Source organism: Rhinoraja longicauda, chromosome 3 (genome assembly GCF_053455715.1).
Source record: "Rhinoraja longicauda isolate Sanriku21f chromosome 3, sRhiLon1.1, whole genome shotgun sequence".
Classification (NCBI taxonomy): Eukaryota; Metazoa; Chordata; class Chondrichthyes; order Rajiformes; family Arhynchobatidae; genus Rhinoraja; species Rhinoraja longicauda.
Window position 1 is genome coordinate 81083026 of NC_135955.1, and position 18092 is coordinate 81101117.

At 39.7% G+C, this 18092-nt stretch overlaps 1 protein-coding gene across 8 annotated transcripts in view; it reads left to right on the forward strand.

Moving 5' to 3' along the window:
- Positions 1-1928: 1928 nt before the first annotated feature.
- Positions 1929-18092, forward strand: part of mef2cb (myocyte enhancer factor 2cb) — a 209851-nt gene continuing 193687 nt past the window's right edge. For 3 of the 8 annotated variants that reach the window (XM_078396522.1, XM_078396528.1, XM_078396523.1), the window contains exons 1-2: positions 2331-2575; positions 2946-3041. The gene's annotated coding sequence lies outside the window, so the exon portion shown is untranslated. Of the gene's footprint in view, positions 2045-2326; positions 2576-2945; positions 3042-3637; positions 3689-18092 lie in introns of those variants that run through there. The other 5 variants (XM_078396526.1, XM_078396529.1, XM_078396524.1 and 2 more) reach the window with 4 other exon arrangements.

Consider the following 18092-nt stretch of genomic DNA (forward strand, 5'->3'; position numbering starts at 1 on the left):
TTTTATAACTGATAAAAAGTTACCAAAATAGCAACTCAAAAACTACGCTAGTGAGTTGTTTAATGGCACAGCAGTCTACAGGCATCACCACCCCGCCTCTTCAGTTAACTTCAAAGAAAACTAAAATACTCTTAATTTACTCGTCTGTCAAAAGAGCCTTTTAATTATTTGAAATATTTACCGACTATAATTGACACGTGAGAAAATTGATCTGCCTTCTTGCCAAAGAGCCCGAATATTTTATTTATCCCTATTTCAAACCAAACCCATGAGCCCACTAGCCATACAAGTATGTAGGTGATGGTTTCACCATGCGTTTTGAGGAAAAGCACTTCATATATAACACGACGAATGCGCACATCGGTTGCTTAGAAAGAGCAATGTTTCACCGCGCAGTATTTAAAGTGGGTTATCAGATAACATGATTAATGGCTTTACGTTGGGATCTGCTCCCCATTGAACTTCCAGTTAATTGAAGAGAAAAGTATTTTCTTATAAATACTTTAAAAAATGAACATTACTGTGCACTGACACATTTTTTTAAAATAAAGAACATATCTATGAAACTAAACCTTTGCAAAGTCATGCCCGCTAATTAAAGTAGTAAGCTCATTCAAACAAGTCGGGTTATTGTGGACGCCAGATTTCCACAATCTCTTCCGTAATGTTTAATCAAATGATTGGAGATTAAAAAAAAAAAAGATTTGTCCAGTGACAACTACGAGGAATTGCAATCTATGTATAATTTCAGTATTATCTTAGACACAACATGCTGGAGTAACTCAGCGGGACAGGCAGGATCTCTGGAGAGAAGGGGAATGGGTGACGTTTCGGTTCGAGACACTTCTTCAGTCCCAACCCAAAACATCACCTATTCCTTCTCTCCGGAGATGCTGCCCGTCCGCTGAGTTACTCCAGCTTTTTTTGTGTAAACCAGCATCTGCAGCTCCTTTGCTGCACATTTCAATATCAGCTAATCTTTTCGTGTGCCAACGATTCCCTACGTCATTTTTTTCTTTTTGCATGCGAGCTCCTTTGATCAGCTGGAGGGGCTTGCTACAGAAGTTTTCGTTCCTGCTCAGATATTTAAACGTAACTAGTTTGCTGCCCATTGCGTTTGCTGCTAATGCCACAAGCGTGGCAACAGCGGCGGCAGCTCCTTGCCTTTTGCAACAACTTCGGATGATTGACAGGACGACGCCGCGCAATGACAGCTCCGGGCGTGACGTCAATGGAACGGAGGGAGACCGAATCCGGGCCCGGAGAGGGAGGGAGGAAGGGGAGATTGTGCAAGCATTTAACAAAAAATACACCTTACTGCGCCGTCACAAAAGTTTACCCGGTACAAGTGGTTGAGAAAGGCAGCATTGCAACATTTTAAAATCCATTGCATTCATCCAAAAAGCAACAAAACATCTTAGAGCGAGATGTTATTTTATAACAAAGATAGACACAAAATGCTGGAGTAACTCAGCGGGTCAGACAGCATCTCTGGAGAGCTGAGTTGGTGGCGTTTCGGGTCGACACCCTTCTTCAACATCTTATAGCAAGCAACAAGCAAGATAGACACAAAACGCTGGAGTAATTCAGCGCGACAGGCAGCATCTCTGGAGAAAGGGAATGGGTGGCGTTTCGGGTCGAGACCCCTCTTCAGACTGAGTCAGGGGACAGGGAGACTAGAGATATGGAAGGGTAAGGTGAAAACGACAGATCAAAGCAGACGCTAATCAAGGAAATGTAGAATGGTTCATTGTTAGCTGGGGGGAAGGTGACAACAAGGCATACAATCAGCAAAAACATATATTACAAGCAACTCTCCAGTCCACTTAAAGAGCGTAAGTGAGTTTGCATTGAAAGCTTTGCAATGAAAACAAAACATCGGAATTGAGTCTGTGTGTAGGAAGGAACTGCAGATGCTGATTTAAACCGAAGATAGACACAAAAAGCCGGAGCAACTCAGCGGGTCAGGCAGCATCTCTGGAGAGAACGAATGGGTGGCATTTGGAGTCGAGACCCTTCTTCAGACTGTGATAGTTTGATATCGGTAATGATTGCAATCCCACTGCGGATGCGGGCTGCACCGGTCCGGTCTCTCTCACACGCACAAGCACCACCACCACCAGCAGCGGGGAGTCCGGACACCGAACTCCTTTGTCAGCAAGCGCGGAGGGTGACACGGCCTGTGTGGTTGGGCGAAGGTGTGAGGCGGCAGCGCTGGCTCACCGGTGCGCAGTTGGTTCCGGCCGCTCTGTATCCGTACGCGGGCGCGCTCCCGCCGCCGCCGCCGCCGGGCCCGCGTGTGATTGTGACGTAGGGTCGGCGGCGGGAGCGAGCGCGGCGTGGGCCCCGCCTCCTCCTGCCCGAGCTGCTGCTCCGCTAAATATAGAAGCAGATACACATAGACAGGGAGACTGACTGAGTAACCGGGCAGGGCTTTCTCTCTCTAACTCTGCGAAATGGCTCTATCCATAGCTCTCAACACGTCAGTTTTTTAAAGTGCCGCAGCTTTTTCTTTAAGAATTTTTTTTAATGCATACGAATCTCAGTCCTCACAGTCGATTTCATCTCACTGCTGGTCAGTAAAAAATAGAAACTTGTTTGCTGCAAAAATATACAGCAGTTCAGTTTTATTGACTAGACTACATCAGTAATTGTTTAATGCTTCAAGCTATGGGGCAAGCAAATTACGGCCTGTGGATATAACTGGGTTTAAATTGGCTTGCTTTTCCTTTGCTTTCCCCCACCCCATTGAAACTTGCGTTGTGCTAACCCGAGGAGGGAATTAAATGTTAATACTCTGTGTTATTGTTTCAGCCGTGGTTTTGTTTAATCTTTAATGTTCACATGGCCCGTAAACGTGTTGTTGTGGTGGTGAATGATGACGAGCTTTGCGCCGGCTGATTTGCTGGTAACATGGTCGATTCTTTGCTCTCTCCTTAATCCAGGGTGTCAAAGAAGTTGGAGCTGTTAAAGTAACTTCAATTCGTTTTCAAGAAGGGGAAAATTGAGGTCGAGGACGCAACATCGTGGAGGTTTGTGCGGTAAGTGATTCACCCCCCCTCCCCTACCCCCGCACACACACACACACACTCTCCTGTGCGTTTACTTTTCTCTGAGGTTCTGTTTTGACATGTGTGTTCTGTGTGAAAGTACAGAAATCATTTTAATGACTAAAATGGAGAATGCGTGCAATACATCGCTGGGTGATAAAGGAATACTTCATGCAAAGTGGAGAAAAAATCCCAGTCACTGTTCATTTTTAATTTGCCGCCTTTCTGCTTAGTGTTTTCAGTAATATTGCACGACGCGATTGCTGTTTTGGGGTGGGATTTCTGTTGATCGTTTCGAGGGTCCCTACTAAGTGCCTTAACCATTAGAAATAGCATGGTGGATGAAATCTAACAGTGCATTTAATCATTTAATACTTTTGGCATTGGTAGCAGCAGTAATGCTGTAACCCTTCACTGAGTAACGCGATGGCAATGGTGGAAATCCACATCATCTCTGACTTTCTTTAAATTTCTTCAGTGTTTTGTTCAATGGTTTATAGTGATTTGTCAGTGACAGTTCATATTGAAAGTGAGGACTCGATGCTGTGCATACTTCTGCGCAATAACGGAGTGGCTTTTATCCCGCATTTCATCGGATGCAAAGAGTCATGTTACTTAAATTACGCTGGATCTGTGGCGTAGGTTGTTTATTTGCGATTTCCTCAACTTTATCAATCTTTATCTGTAGTGATTTGGACTTCCTGCACTGATGCAGTCCAGGGAAGTTGACGCCGTCCGGGGGAAAAAAAAAAGCTGCTTGTTTTAATTTCCAAGTAGCTGTTCGGCATTGCATTATTGTTGTGAAATGGGCCGTCAGTGCTGGCGCGGTGGGAAATGTTCTGACAGTGGAGTGTGGATAGCTGCTTTTCAAATACTGTTGCGCAATGTATTGAACACTTGTATCTTACCAACTCGTCATCACGGGCAACCTGATTTCATTGTTTAAACTTCATTTTCAATCTTCAGACTCCTACATCAACCTCCCCCCTTCACACACCTTTACCTTTCCATCCATCCCTTACTTTCAACTTTCATTCAGATCTAAGTTGTTCTTTAATGTCATCCTTCCATCCATTCAGTTCATCGATGCATTGTTTTATTTCTGATTCCTAACACGGCACGCTACATATTTATAACGTTATTTTACACAAAGTACAGTTCCTTTTCATACTGGCCTCCTCCCTCTTTCATTCCGAGTACTTGCAAGTTTTTAGACAAATTAGCTACATGAGTACAGGAACGCTTTTGTGAACTCGATGCAGAACCAGAAATGCATTTTACTGGGATAAAATTCGAGTTGTATTGAACTTGGCCAAAATTTTCCATTAGTTAGTGAGAAATTAAAATATGTATTCCCTTTTTACAAGGTGCCATCTATATGTTCTGGAAGTGATCAGTTATTTCCGGAGTGTTGATCTGTCCTTTAGATTTTTAATGTATCAGGCTAATGGCTGTAATATGTTACATTGTAATCCAAGTTGTTGAACTAATGTCAGAGAAGGCCATGCTCGAAGTTGGGTTGTCAAAACAAAATATGACAGATCTCGCAATAATGAAATAGAAGCGACGAATACGTATTGCACAGCATAAATCTAAGTGGCAGTACGTTACATCAAGTCGAGGAGTCCAAACAGTTTGTTTATCCTTCGGGAGTAATCAGTATCAGCTAATCACGCGAAAGGGGAGCGTTAATATTTTCTGTACTGGCTGGTGGTTGAACGTTTGTTTTAGGAAAATGCTGAAGATTTGATACCGCCCCTTTACAAGACTGAAACTGATAATCCATAAAACTGGTTTAGGATTGTGGGAGAATTCAGGTCGTGTTACTTCTTCCTCGTTGCCGCTTAGTCGTTTAACCAAATATCTGGCGATTTTTTAAAACATATTGTTCAGATGTTCCCCAATGAATTCTATTGACACCGTTCGATCAAATAAATGTAAATCTATTTGAGGCCAGTAGGTTACTCGGGTGGAAAGCAGACACCACGTGTAGTCAAGTATCAATCACATGCACACCTTCCGTTTGGAGAAGTCTTTTTTTTTCCAGAGAAGATTAGACAATGAGTGAAATCCAACCAGCAGATAGGATCAATTTTAAATTCTGAACTACTTTATGGTTGTCACTTGTAATAGTTGTCAGCGACGCCGCCCCACTTTCTTGACAGGTATTGCAAACCACTGCAACCAGCTATCAATGCTGCATTCCGTTTATTTTCCGTATTCAGGCGTTGTTGAGGTCCCGATGTTTGTTTGATGAAACCCGTTACTTTGCAATGTCAGATATGTGGTGTTGTTGATTACATCCTGATGCTTTGACCTTGCTGTGTGTGCTCCGTGTTCCTATTTGACGTTAATATAAAAGAACAAGAAACTGGCTCTTTGGAGCACAGACACATGATATTTCTCTTTTAAGAAGTGTAACATATTAGCATATTCCCTCAAGCGATATATATTTAGATTAGTCAACTTTTTCAACCTTTAACTCTTGTAAGATAATTAATTGTAAAGCAGGTAGTTTTGAAAACATATTGCACATCATTGCAACCATAGAGTGAAACATAGCAGGTTAAGAAATGCAGCTAAGTTCAATGTTAATGTATAACAGATAAGTATTGCTAGAGGGCAGAGTACTTGTTCAAAGCCAAGTCATCTTTTGCATCTAAATATAATTTGGTTGATAGAGTTTGTCAATTCAAACCTGAAGGAGGATTCCTTGGTGCTGATTTAAGTTTTAAGGATTACTTGGTGTTGAGGTTATTTCTATTTCCTGGTATCTCTGTATGAGTACACAGGTAGGAAAGAACATTGGCATGCAACCTGGGAAATGACAGCCACGGTTCTCTTTTGCTAGCGATGCTGACAGGTATAGCATGTGGAAAGCAATCATAGAGTATCATAAAATCAATTTCTGTTGGCTTGACAAAGATATCTCTTAAGAATATCTGACTTTTGATTCATACAATTCAATTAGTTAATACATTTTTGTCAATGCTTATTTTGAGTTCTCACTTTTTACTATTTGCTTTGAAATGTTTTAGGAAAAATACTATATTTCCTCAAACAAAAACAATCACTTCTTTGATTCCATCTATTTAGTTTGCACCACATAGATGCCATTTTACGCCCTCGTTCCTCTCTTGCATAAGGAAACGTGCATAAGAAAAACACTGATAGGTTGACAATATGCTGGAATTTGCAAGGTCGTGGAAAAGACGTGCTTGGTGTTGACAAATGGAATAGAGATGGTTTTTCGAGACCAAACAAAAAAATGCAGCACATATCTCCAGTCTAGAAATGCTGTATGTTGTTGGAACAAATTTTATCAAGAAAATGAATGAATTAAATAATACAAAATCAGTATGCAAATGGTAATGACATACAGATATTAGTACCACGTTGCAACGAGGACCTTAATCCAATATGATATGCAAAGATTTTTTTCTGGAGAAACACTGTGGTGCCAGGTTATGTTAAAATAGTTATTACTCAGACCAGTCGATAATAAACAGTTTAGCCAGACAAGGAAGTGTAGACTTTGAAGTGGCAATTTGCAGCATGATGCTCATACTCTTGTACAGCTTTGATGTTTGGTAATTTTAAAGTAATTAAGGAGAAATTATACATTGGGATAGCACAATGTGGCATTAGAATTCAGGATTCCGTATTGTAGGATACTTTTTAAAAGTTGGACATTTAATTACCTTTCAAAATCGTATGATGTTAGTTAGGTAATACAGAAAACCATTTCTACATAATCAGATTATAATTTCATAATATCCCACTTAAATTTTACATTAACAATTCAGTATGGATAATTTTAAAGATCATGCAGTTCTTTGTGGTTCTAATTATGTATTGAAGATGAGCCACTATGTTTAATATTGCAGGAATTGTATCTGGATTACTGACTTTTGTTGCATCAGATCAGATATTAATCTTAATAATTGCTTATTGCTTTTGTAGGATTAAGAGCTAATCTGCTCCGGCCCAAGGCAAACTTGTAGCATGTGGATATCTGATGAGAGATATACTCATTAGTCCTGTAATCTTAAAGTCACATAGTCGTTTGGACAGTGGAGGACAATCTCTCAGTGTGGCCTGTCATCTTCAAGAAATCAGACAGGCTTTCACAGGCAATTGATGAAAAACCAGCACTGACAAGAGTCTTGTGTATCATACAAAGGAAGGATTAGGCGGTTCACCTGTCATCCTGATTGGTTGGAGACCAGAGCTGATTGCTGGAGCATGGCAAGGCACACTCCAGTTTCAATTGATTATCATATGAGGAGACAATATCCCTGCCAGTTGTCCTACTTAAGCTGTAATTTAAAACTGCTAAAATCAAATCTCTGCAGTGCCCCCTTTAGCTTACTCCACCTCTTTCTCTGAATTTAGTGATTAATTATCAAGCTAATCATTACATCATTTTCTAATGTCATATTATTCATGTCTTAATTATTTTAAATCATGAAAAATGAAATTGGTGCAAGATGCCAACGTCGGATACACATAACACAGCATAATATTGTACAAAAGCTTAAGTGCTTTTTTTATATATTTAAATTTTATGCAATTTGGGACATGATTAAAATGGGTTATTTGGTTTGAAATCAAGTGTGTTTGTTTTTTTGTCAAAGATAATTCGATTAAAGATTTAAAACGGGAATATAATACATTTTGTACAATTCCAGCATAATTTAGAGGGGTTCTTGAAAAACATGCTGTTTCATTCTGACCAGAGATTTTTTTAAAGAATATTTTAAACAATGAAACCACTCAGTGCCATAAGCAGCCATTCTATTCTGTGTGCTTGAGGACAAATTTTAGCATTGCAATAAATCAAAATCACTGGAAAAAACATGGGAAACAAGCTTCAGAAAGCTATATTTTCTATGAGTGTACTGTACATTTAAATTGTGATCACTTTTAACATTTGTTTTTAAAGATACTTATTTGCCATTCGACATAGCACATGAATGAGAAGCAGTTCGATAGGTATTGCATGGATTGTATACAGCTCCACTTTATACATTATATTTAAAAATATAAACTAATTTTAGCCATCTGCAATAAATCAGTAACACCTTTTTATAATTTGATCTTCCATGAAGTTATGTCTATTGCTCATAATTGATCATATAATGATCATATCATATCACTCGTATTTAATGCTGAGAGGAAGACACATGATCAATGTACTGCCTAACCCACATTTTTATAGGCTTATCATGAGCCTTTATTTCCACTGTAAATGTCAGTGAGATATTATGATGAACACATTTTTTTCTCATGTGATGTGTAGCATTCCTTTACACAGTAACATTTCAGTTTACTCGCAAAGCTTGTGGCCGTATTTGTGGATTTTTTCAATGTTTTGTTCGTGAATATTGCAGGATTTTAAAAACTGACAATCTATTTTCAGTTTTGTTATATTAAAAAGTATTTTTCCGGGTTAGTAAGTGGGAGGTGTTTGTGACAAGGACAGAAAATTCTGTGATTTCTATCTTGCTGGCTGAGCCTCTTTAAGTGATTTACTGGTGTATCTTTCATGAGCACTTTTTTTCTTTCCCTTGGGGCCCTGTTGAGCATGTCACACTTGAATTTTAGTTGGCAGGAATATATTATAATGTCTGTTAACCCACAGTTGCTGTTTAAAAAGAATAAGCAGGCAAATTTGTCTGAAAACTCAATGTACAAAAACGACTGGCATAATGACTTTATTTTGCAGGGTATAATGGGTACATTTCTGTAAATTTAAAATACTAATCTCTGATCTTTGTGTCATCTTGGTTCAGTGGTGACACATTTATTTGTGAATCCAAGTCCCACGCCAGGATGTGGATGTAAAAGCTAGAATGTCACCTCTAGGCAACATTGTGATGGAGTGCTACACCGTTGGAAGTAACGTCAGTCAGTCGATCTGTTGAAATTCTGGACGCTCTTCAGAAAGTAAAGATCCTATGGCACTTCTTCAAAGAGACCTGACAATTCAATAGACAATAGACAATAGGTGCAGGAGTAGGCCATTCGGCCCTTCGAGCCAGCACCGCCATTCAATGTGATCATGGCTGATCATTCTCAATCAGTACCCCTTTCCTGCTTTCTCCCCATACCCCCTGACTCCGCTATCCTTAAGAGCTATATCTAGCTCTCTCTTGAATGTATTCAGAGAATTGGCCTCCACTGCCCTCTGAGGCAGAGAATTCCACAGATTCACAACTCTCTGACTGAAAGTTTTTCCTCATCTCTGTTCTAAATGGCCTACCTCTTATTCTTAAACTGTGGCCCCTGGTTCTGGACTCCCCCAACATTGGGAACATGTTTCCTGCCTCTAACATGTCCAACCCCTTAATAATCTTATACGTTTCGATAAGATCCCCTCTCATCCTTCTAAATTCCAGTGTATACAAGCCTAGTCGCTCCAGTCTTTCAACATATGACAGTCCCGCCATTCCAGGAATTAACCTAGTAAACCTACGCTGCACGCCCTCAATAGCAAGAATATCCTTCCTCAAATTTGGAGACCAAAACTGCACACAGTACTCCAGGTGCGGTCTCACTAGGGCCCTGTACAACTGCAGAAGGACCTCTTTGCTCCTATACTCAACTCCTCTTGTTATGAAGGCCAACATTCCATTGGCTTTCTTCACTGCCTGCTGTACTTGCATGCTTCCTTTCAGTGACTGATGCACTAGGACACCCAGATCACATTGTACGTCCCCTTTTCTCCAAATGTTCTACCATTTCTCTTTCAACACCAATGTTTGGTTCCCATCCACATGGAACTTGGTTGCCATGTTTTCCGACATAACAGAAGTGACTACACTTCGGAACGAGTATATTGATAGTGAAAGCAGTTTGGGATATCTCACCATGTGAAAGAAAAGATTTAAAGGCAGGTTTTCTGTTTCTTTGGAAAGAAATGTGAAGCAAATTTATATCATTGTTGCTGTGGTATGGATGCCAGACAGCAGATTAATAAAATGACATTACACATACAACCAACAATTTTGGGTTTTTTTCTAAACAGTTTTGGAATAGGCTAAGAATATGAAAAGCTATTACACAAATTATGCAAGCAATAAATAAAATAAATAATCACAGCTATTAATGGCTGAGCTAGATTACCCAGAAATTAATTAGCTCGGGTAAGGTGGCCCGCGATTTGATCCATGCTATGTGCTGAGTAAAATGGTTTAATATAGGGCAATAGTTAAAACTCCAACGTTAATCTTGTTCTTGATATTGGACAGAACAAAATCAGTCAGGATGCTGTTTTCTCTATTGGTATTCAGTTGCACCTGGTAAAAATTAACTTGTGTATGTTTGGTAGAGTCATAGAGTGATACAGTGTGCAAACAGGCCCTTCGGTCCAACTTGCCCACATGGCCAACATGTCCCAGCTACACTGGTCCCACATGCCTGCATTTGGTGTATATCCCTCCAAATCTGTCCTATCCATGTACCTGTCAAATGTTTTTTAAACATTGGGATAGTCCCTGCCTTAACTACCTTCTCTGGCAGCTTGTTCCATATGCCCATCACTCTGTGTGAAAATGTTACCCCTCAGATTCCTATTAAATCTTTTCCCCTTCACCTTAAGCCTATGTCCTCTAGTCCTCGATTCACCTACTCTAGGCAAGAGATTCTGTGTATCTACTCGATCCATTCCCCTCATGATTTTATATACCTCTATAAGATCAATACCTCTATGAAATTATATGACCTTGTAGGATCAGAACAAGGGAAAGTAGAACACTGCTACTTTTAAACCTTTTTATTTTGACAATTAATGCCTGTGGTACAGAGGGAATTGTTTTATTAAAAAACGCATAGTATTGTAGTAATACCTGATGTCATTACTAAACAGAGCTATGGAAGTGTACCAAAAATATGAAGCAATGTCATATGAAGTGTCTGATACATTGTGATTTTGTTTTGTTCATTACAGATCAGTGTCTTGTTTAGTAGCTATGAGTAAAGTTCACGTTCAATCTTTTTTCAAGCCTTTTACATTTAATAAGAAATTCTCAGTTAATTTACACGCGAGTTATGGGTAAACAAAAGAAAAAAGCCCATTGATAAATATCTGCTATTGAACGGCTTTTATTTGTAGATTTAGATGCTACGATTTCCTTTGCAAATACTAATTATGTTTGGAAGTAAATACCGGATGTGCAAATTCAGAATTTCCTTTACCTTTGCATTGTGAACCACACTCTCAGCATTTTGAGTGCAGTTTAATACCTTGCATTGTTTCGACTAAACTGCTGCATATTTTTTTTGGTTCGTGTCAATTTCAAGGAAATACCATAATGTGCAGGTTTAGCTTGCCCGAATGCCCTACTGTAGTGTGAACTAATAAAATGTTCAAGTGTGTTTTTACATCTGGATATAAATAATGTAATATTGCTGAACAATAAGCCGAAAATGCATTGCATGCCACATTCACAAAATGGTGTACAACAGTAATCTTGAAGTCCACTATAATGGAATCTTGCCGGTGTCATCTTTTAGCCCTAAGATCTTAAATTTAGAACTATTACCTCAATATTATACAATAAGCCTGGGCTTGTAAATTGAGTCCACGATTACATTTTGTAGATTCCTATCCGAACCAAGGCCGTTGAACACTGATAGTATAACTAAAAACGGCTCCATTCCAAATTAAGTCTTTTTTTTCTTTTGCTTTTTGTATTAGATTGCATTTATAATAGCCAATTGTACCATTTTAAGAGTCAGTCAGTCTGAGAATACCTACACTTGACTTTGGCTCAGTTAAATTTGCCAGATTTAGATTTACTCAGCCTTCTAATTTGGGCTGCTTCTTTGAAATTAGTTCACATAACTTAACTGTAGTTTTTCCGAGCCAAAAATGCCATTGCTGTCATCATCTCCTTGTTCTGTTAAGTTTGTATTGACATCGGAAATTTTGATTTCATTGTTTTCTTTCATTTACTGTCTTTTCAATTGATGGCCAAAAGGGCATGCATGTGACCCAGGCATAAGTCTTTGCCAATTCACCACTTAAGCGGGCTGGTAAGAAATATGGGAATGGAATTTGGCAGCTGCCCTCGTTCTCTCCCTGTGGAAATGTCCAGCCTGGGAAATATTGGAATTTTATCATGTATAAACTAATGCCGTGTTATCATTTTGTCTTGCAAAAGAAAATTAAAAGATACATGATAGTGTGTGATTATAGGCATGGACAAATAATTCAGTTGAAATCTTGGCAGAGCAAATTGTTATATCGATATAGCATCAGGTAATTGGAAATAAATCCTTTTGGAAATTGCTGGGCTATCATAAAAATCCAATTAATTCATGAATGAACAGAGAATTTGCCATCCCCAGCCATTTTCAAGACCTGAACATTGTTGGCATTTATTACTCAACCCTAATTGCTCCTGAGAAGGTGGTATTGAGGTGTTACTGTGAACTGTTGTCTTTCTGGCAAAGCCCCTTCTATAGTAACCAGAAACTCCAAGTGACAATGAAGGGCTTCCAATGTATTTCCAAGATAAGCAAATGTTTCATAGTGCTTTGCAGACATTCATTCCATCCAGAAAGAGGGATTCAATGAGAAAGAGGTACAGTTAGCTATGGAATAAAGGAAAATATTATACAAAAGTTTGCGCAAACAAGTAGCAAAAATTGAAGCCATTTTTCAGGAAAAAGAAATGGAACTTTAAAATACTAATAAAAGTGGAGAATATTGAATATGAGAGAAAGCGGGCAAGATATATCAAAGAAAACCACAAGACATTGAATGGATATCTAAAAATGAAAAGAATAGCTCGGGTAAGTATGGATCTTGAGGGAATGAGATTGGTGAATTAACAATGGGAGACAAAGAAATGGCAGTTAATTTAAACCAAACCTTTGCATCCATTTACACAGCGGCGGGTTCCGCAAATTGTATCATTTTAAGAATTAGTTATTCTTAGAGTTCCTACACATACCTAAAGCCTGAAGTGTCAGGCACCAGTAAGAGAATTCAAGAGACAAGCTTTTTTTCTAAAAAAGAACAAATGGACAAGTTTCAAATAGCATGGAAGAACTTGTAAAATCTTTGCCATGTGTGATAAGGCATTAGAAAAACTAATGGGACTAAAGGAAGACAAATCATCAAGACCCAAACGTTTTGAAGGAAGTAGCTGCAGAGACAGTGGAGTTATTGTTGAAATGATTTCTATAAACAATAGGTGCAGGAGTAGGCCATTCGGCCCTTGAGCCAGCACTGCCATTCACTGTGATCATGGCTGATCATCAACAATTAATACCCCGTTCCTGCCTTCTCCCCATATCCCTTGACTCCGCTATCATTAAGAGCTCTATCTAACTCTCTCTTGAAAGCATCCAGGGAATTGGCCTCCACTGCCTTCTGAGGCAGAGTTCCACAACTTCACAACTCTCTGAGTGAAAAAGTTTTTCCTCATCTCCGTTCTAAATGGCCTGCCCCTTATTCTTAAACTGTGGCTCCTGGTTCGAGACTCCCCCAACATCAGGAACATTTCCTGCCTCTAGCGTGTCCAATCCCTTAATAATCTTATGTTTCAATAAGATCCCTCTCATCCTTCTAAATTCCAGAGTATACAAGCCCAGCCACTCCAGTCTTTCAACATACGACAGTCCCACCATTCCGGGAATTAACCTCGTGAACCTACACTGCACTCCCTCAATAGTAAGAATGTCCTTCCTCAAATTTGGAAACCAAAACTGCACACAATGCTCCAGGTGTGGTTTCAAAACAGAGTTCTGAGTGGGTAAGATTGGATTGGAAATCGTCAAATATAACTACTTTATTTAGAAAGGACGGGAGATAAAATACAAGATAACAATATCTCTTGTCGGCAAAATGCTGCTATTGTATTAAATAGGTATTTTTTCAGGACGGGTGTCAGGGGTTATGGGGAGAAGGCAGGAGAATGAGGTTAGGAGGGAGATAGATCAGCCATGATTGAATGTCATTGTATACTTGATGGGCCGAATGGCCTAATTTTGCTCCTATCACTTATGACCCTATGACCTTATGGGAGGTAACTAGTGGAATGCCCAAAGATCAGCCTTGTTCCTTAATTCCTTAATTAGTTACCACTTACGTGAACACCATGTAATATGCCCAAGTCAATAGGTGTGAGGGCATGCTGCAATGAGGATGTTTTTTAGTCTGCGCCAAGATCTACATAGGTTGAGTGAAAATTTGGCATAATTGGGGTATAATTTGGGAAAGTGTGAAATCAAGCACTTTGTTATGAGAATTGAAAGGAAAGAGCATGGAAATGGGTGACAGTGGGTTCTTGGTGTTCTTATGCATTAATCACACAAAGGTAGCTGGCATGTGTCACAAGTGGTCAGGTAGGTAAATTGGCCTTTATTGCAAGGGAGTTGGAGTTTAAAAAAAGGAGGCTGTGTTTCAATTGTACAGAGTGTTGATGAGGCTGCACCTGGAGTTCTATGAACAGTTTAGGATCCCTCATATAAGAAAAGATTGACATTGGAGGCAGTCCAGAAGAGTTTCACTACGCTAATTACTGGGATGAAGGGATTGTCCTAAATGGAACAGTTGATGCAGTTGGATTGGTATTCTTTGGTACTTAGAAGAATGAGTGTGATGTTTCTTGTGTGTGTATATATATATATGTATAAGATACAGAGAGGCCTTGACGGTCGAGTTTGATACTTTCCACCAGTAGGCAAATATTGAACACAGGGGAAAAGGTACTCAATAAAGAAATGGTCACATAAAACTGAGATGCTCAGCAATTTCTTTTCGCAGAGGGAGGTGAATGTTTGAAATTCTCCTTCAGAATGTAATGGAGGCTATATTAGAAGGGGCGATATATAATATTTTGAAAAATTGGGCAATTCAGGCCAAAGTGGAACTGGTACAGAAGAGATAAGGGCTGGGCTAGAATAGCCATGATTTTACTGAATGGTGGGGAAGGCTAATGAGGTTATTTAACCTACTCCTGCATGTATTTTCTTGTGTAAGTCAGCATGGTGCCTGATTGGAAGAGAACCTGAAGGTTGTGATGTTAATAATATATTCCTTTATTTGTCCCACACCGGGGAAATTTACAATTCCCATCCACCTTGACCCTCTTGTGTATGAGACTTCTGATTTGGGAGGTGTTAGAAACATAGAAACATAGAAAATAGGTGCAGGAGGAGGCCATTTGGCACTTCGAGCCAGCACCACCATTCATTGTGATCATGGCTGATCGTCCCCAATCAATAACCCATGCCTGCCTTCTCCCCATATCCGTTGATTCCACTAGCCCCTAGAGCTCTATCTAACTCTCTCTTAAATCCATCCAGTGATTTGGCTTCCACTGTCTTCTGTGGCAGAGAATTCCACAAATTCACAACTCTCTGGGTGAAAAGGTTTTTTCTCACAGTTTTAAATGGCCTCCCCTTTATTCTAAGACTGTGGCCCCTGGTTCTGGACTCCCCCAACACTGGGGAAAAAATTCCTGCATCTAGCTTGTCCAGTCCTTTTAGAATTTTATATGTTTCTTTAAGATCCCCTCTCATCCTTCTAAACTCCAGTGAATACAAGCCTAGTCTTTTCAATCTTTCCTCATATGTCAGTCCCGCCATCCCAGGGATCAATCTCGTGAACCTACGCTGCACTGCCTCAATTACAAGGATGTCCTTGCTCAAATTAGGAGACCAAAACTGTACACAATACTCCAGATGTGGTCTTACCAGGGCCCTATACAACTGCAGAAGAACTTCTTTATTCCTATACTGATATCCTCTCGTTATAAAGACCAACATGCCACTAGCTTTCTACACTGCCTGCTGTACCTGCACGCCAACTCAGTGACTGGTGTACAAGGACACCCATGTCTCGCTGCACCTCCCCCTTACCTAACCTAACTCCATTGAGATAATAATCTGCCTTCTTGTTTCTGCTGCCAAAGTGGATAACCTCACATTTATCTATGTTATATTGCATCTGCCACACATCTGCCCACTCACTCAACCTGTCCAGGTCACCCTGCAACCTCCTAACATCCTCTTCATAGTTTACACTGCCACCCAGCTTTGTGTCATCCACAAACTTGCTAGTGTTGCTTCTAATTCCCCCTTCCAAATCATTAATATATACGGTAAACAGTTGCGGCCCCAACACAGCCTTGCGGCACTCCACTCGCCACTGCCTGCCATTCTGAAAAGGACCCGTTTACTCCTACTCTTTGCTGTTAGAGGAGCCTTGTCATGTGGAACAAAGTGTACAAATATCATCAGATAAATACACTTCCTCAAACTACATATTAAATATGTATAATTATACTTGAATAACAATTAGAATTGACTCATTCATGATTTTAGATTATGTGATTCAATTGAAAATCCATAATTAATACAAGTTCACAATACCAAACAGGTGCGATGAGCATGTTTGTAAAACAGAATCAAATGTTATTGATGCCTCATAGTGTAGTACTATTTATTTTTAAAGGGTTTTGAATTACTTTCTCCATTTAACAGTACTTATGTAGATAAGACAGTGCTGAAAATGTCTGTTCGACATAACTAATTGAGTCACTGCCAATAGTTCCTCGTATAAATCTGTCAGCATAGCTGTCTAATTCTGTTCTTCCTCATGAATTTCTTGCTTTTTTTTATTTCAACCACTCCTTGTTCCACTTTTTCACCATCCTTTGGATAACGAGGTTTGAACTTAATCCTGAGAATTATGGATTTTTGGTAACTTTTATATTAATGTCTTCTAGTTGTGTACTTTTCCACAAGTGGATTTTTTTTTAATGCATTCCCAATATGAAAATCCTTCATAATTGTGATGACCTCTAGTAAGTCACCCTGCAGCTTTTGCAAGTCACATGCATGAGGTTATAATACAATGCTTTGCACAGCCAGTACCATGAGCGATGATTTTAAACTTAGGCCATTTGTAATCAATTGGAATGCAAGTATTTATATAGGGCTGGATTGTACAGGACCCATTCCACTGCCTGCCTTTCTGGACATGAATTGTCCAGATGTGCAGGGCTGTTCCAGCTGATCCTCCACACCCCTTAGCCATCCCACAATGTGGTGACTGGGCCTCACGTGGTGCACCACTGGGCCTAACCCTAAAACACCTTTGACAACTTTTCACAGCTTACCTCTGTTGAAGGGTTTTAAACTGAGACATTTAATGATTACTGGACTAGATTGCCAATAACTTTAAAAAAAAAATTACACTTGAGCAAATTAAAGATCTCTTAAAACTAATTTTGTGTATTTACTTCTTAGTATCTGGGCATTGCTGGCAATGCCAAGGTGTATTGTTTATCCTTATCCTTGAAAAGGCGGTGATGAATTACTGCCTTGATTAGCTGAAGTCCTTATGATCAAGGTAGCCCCACAGTGCTGTTGGGTAGGGTGTTCCAGGATTTGGTACTAGAGGAGAAGAAAGATTAGTTGTATGTTTTCAAGCCACCACAGTGGGTAACGTGCAGGTGGTGGTTTTGCCATCCATCTGATTACCCTGTGCCTGGTAGCAGAAGTTGTAAGTTTGAGATGTTTTGTCAAAGTAATTAATGTAAGTACTTGTAGATTGTTATACACTGCAACACAGGTAGTGGATGGAATGAATGTTTAGAGTGGTTGACGATGCATCTATTAAATGGATTTGCTTTGTCCGTATGGAATAAAAACACTAGCGTAAAGTAAGAGAACATAACCAGTTGACCATCGCTATTTTTTTGCACTTAGTTTGTGGCCCCATTCAAATGAATGTTCCCAGGAACATCTTATCCCATTTGAAATCCCAGTGATCCCCGCACATAAACACTACCCTACACACGCTAGGGACAAATCATAATTTTACCAAGCCAATTAACCTACAAACCTGTACGTCTTTGGAGTGTGGTATGAAACCGGAGCTCGCGGGGAAAACCCATGCTCGTCACGGGGAGAATGTACAAACTCCATACAGACAAGCACCGATAGTCAGGATCGAACCCGGGTCTTTGGCGCTGTTAGGCAGCAATTATACCGCTGCGCTACCTTGCTGCATATTATCTG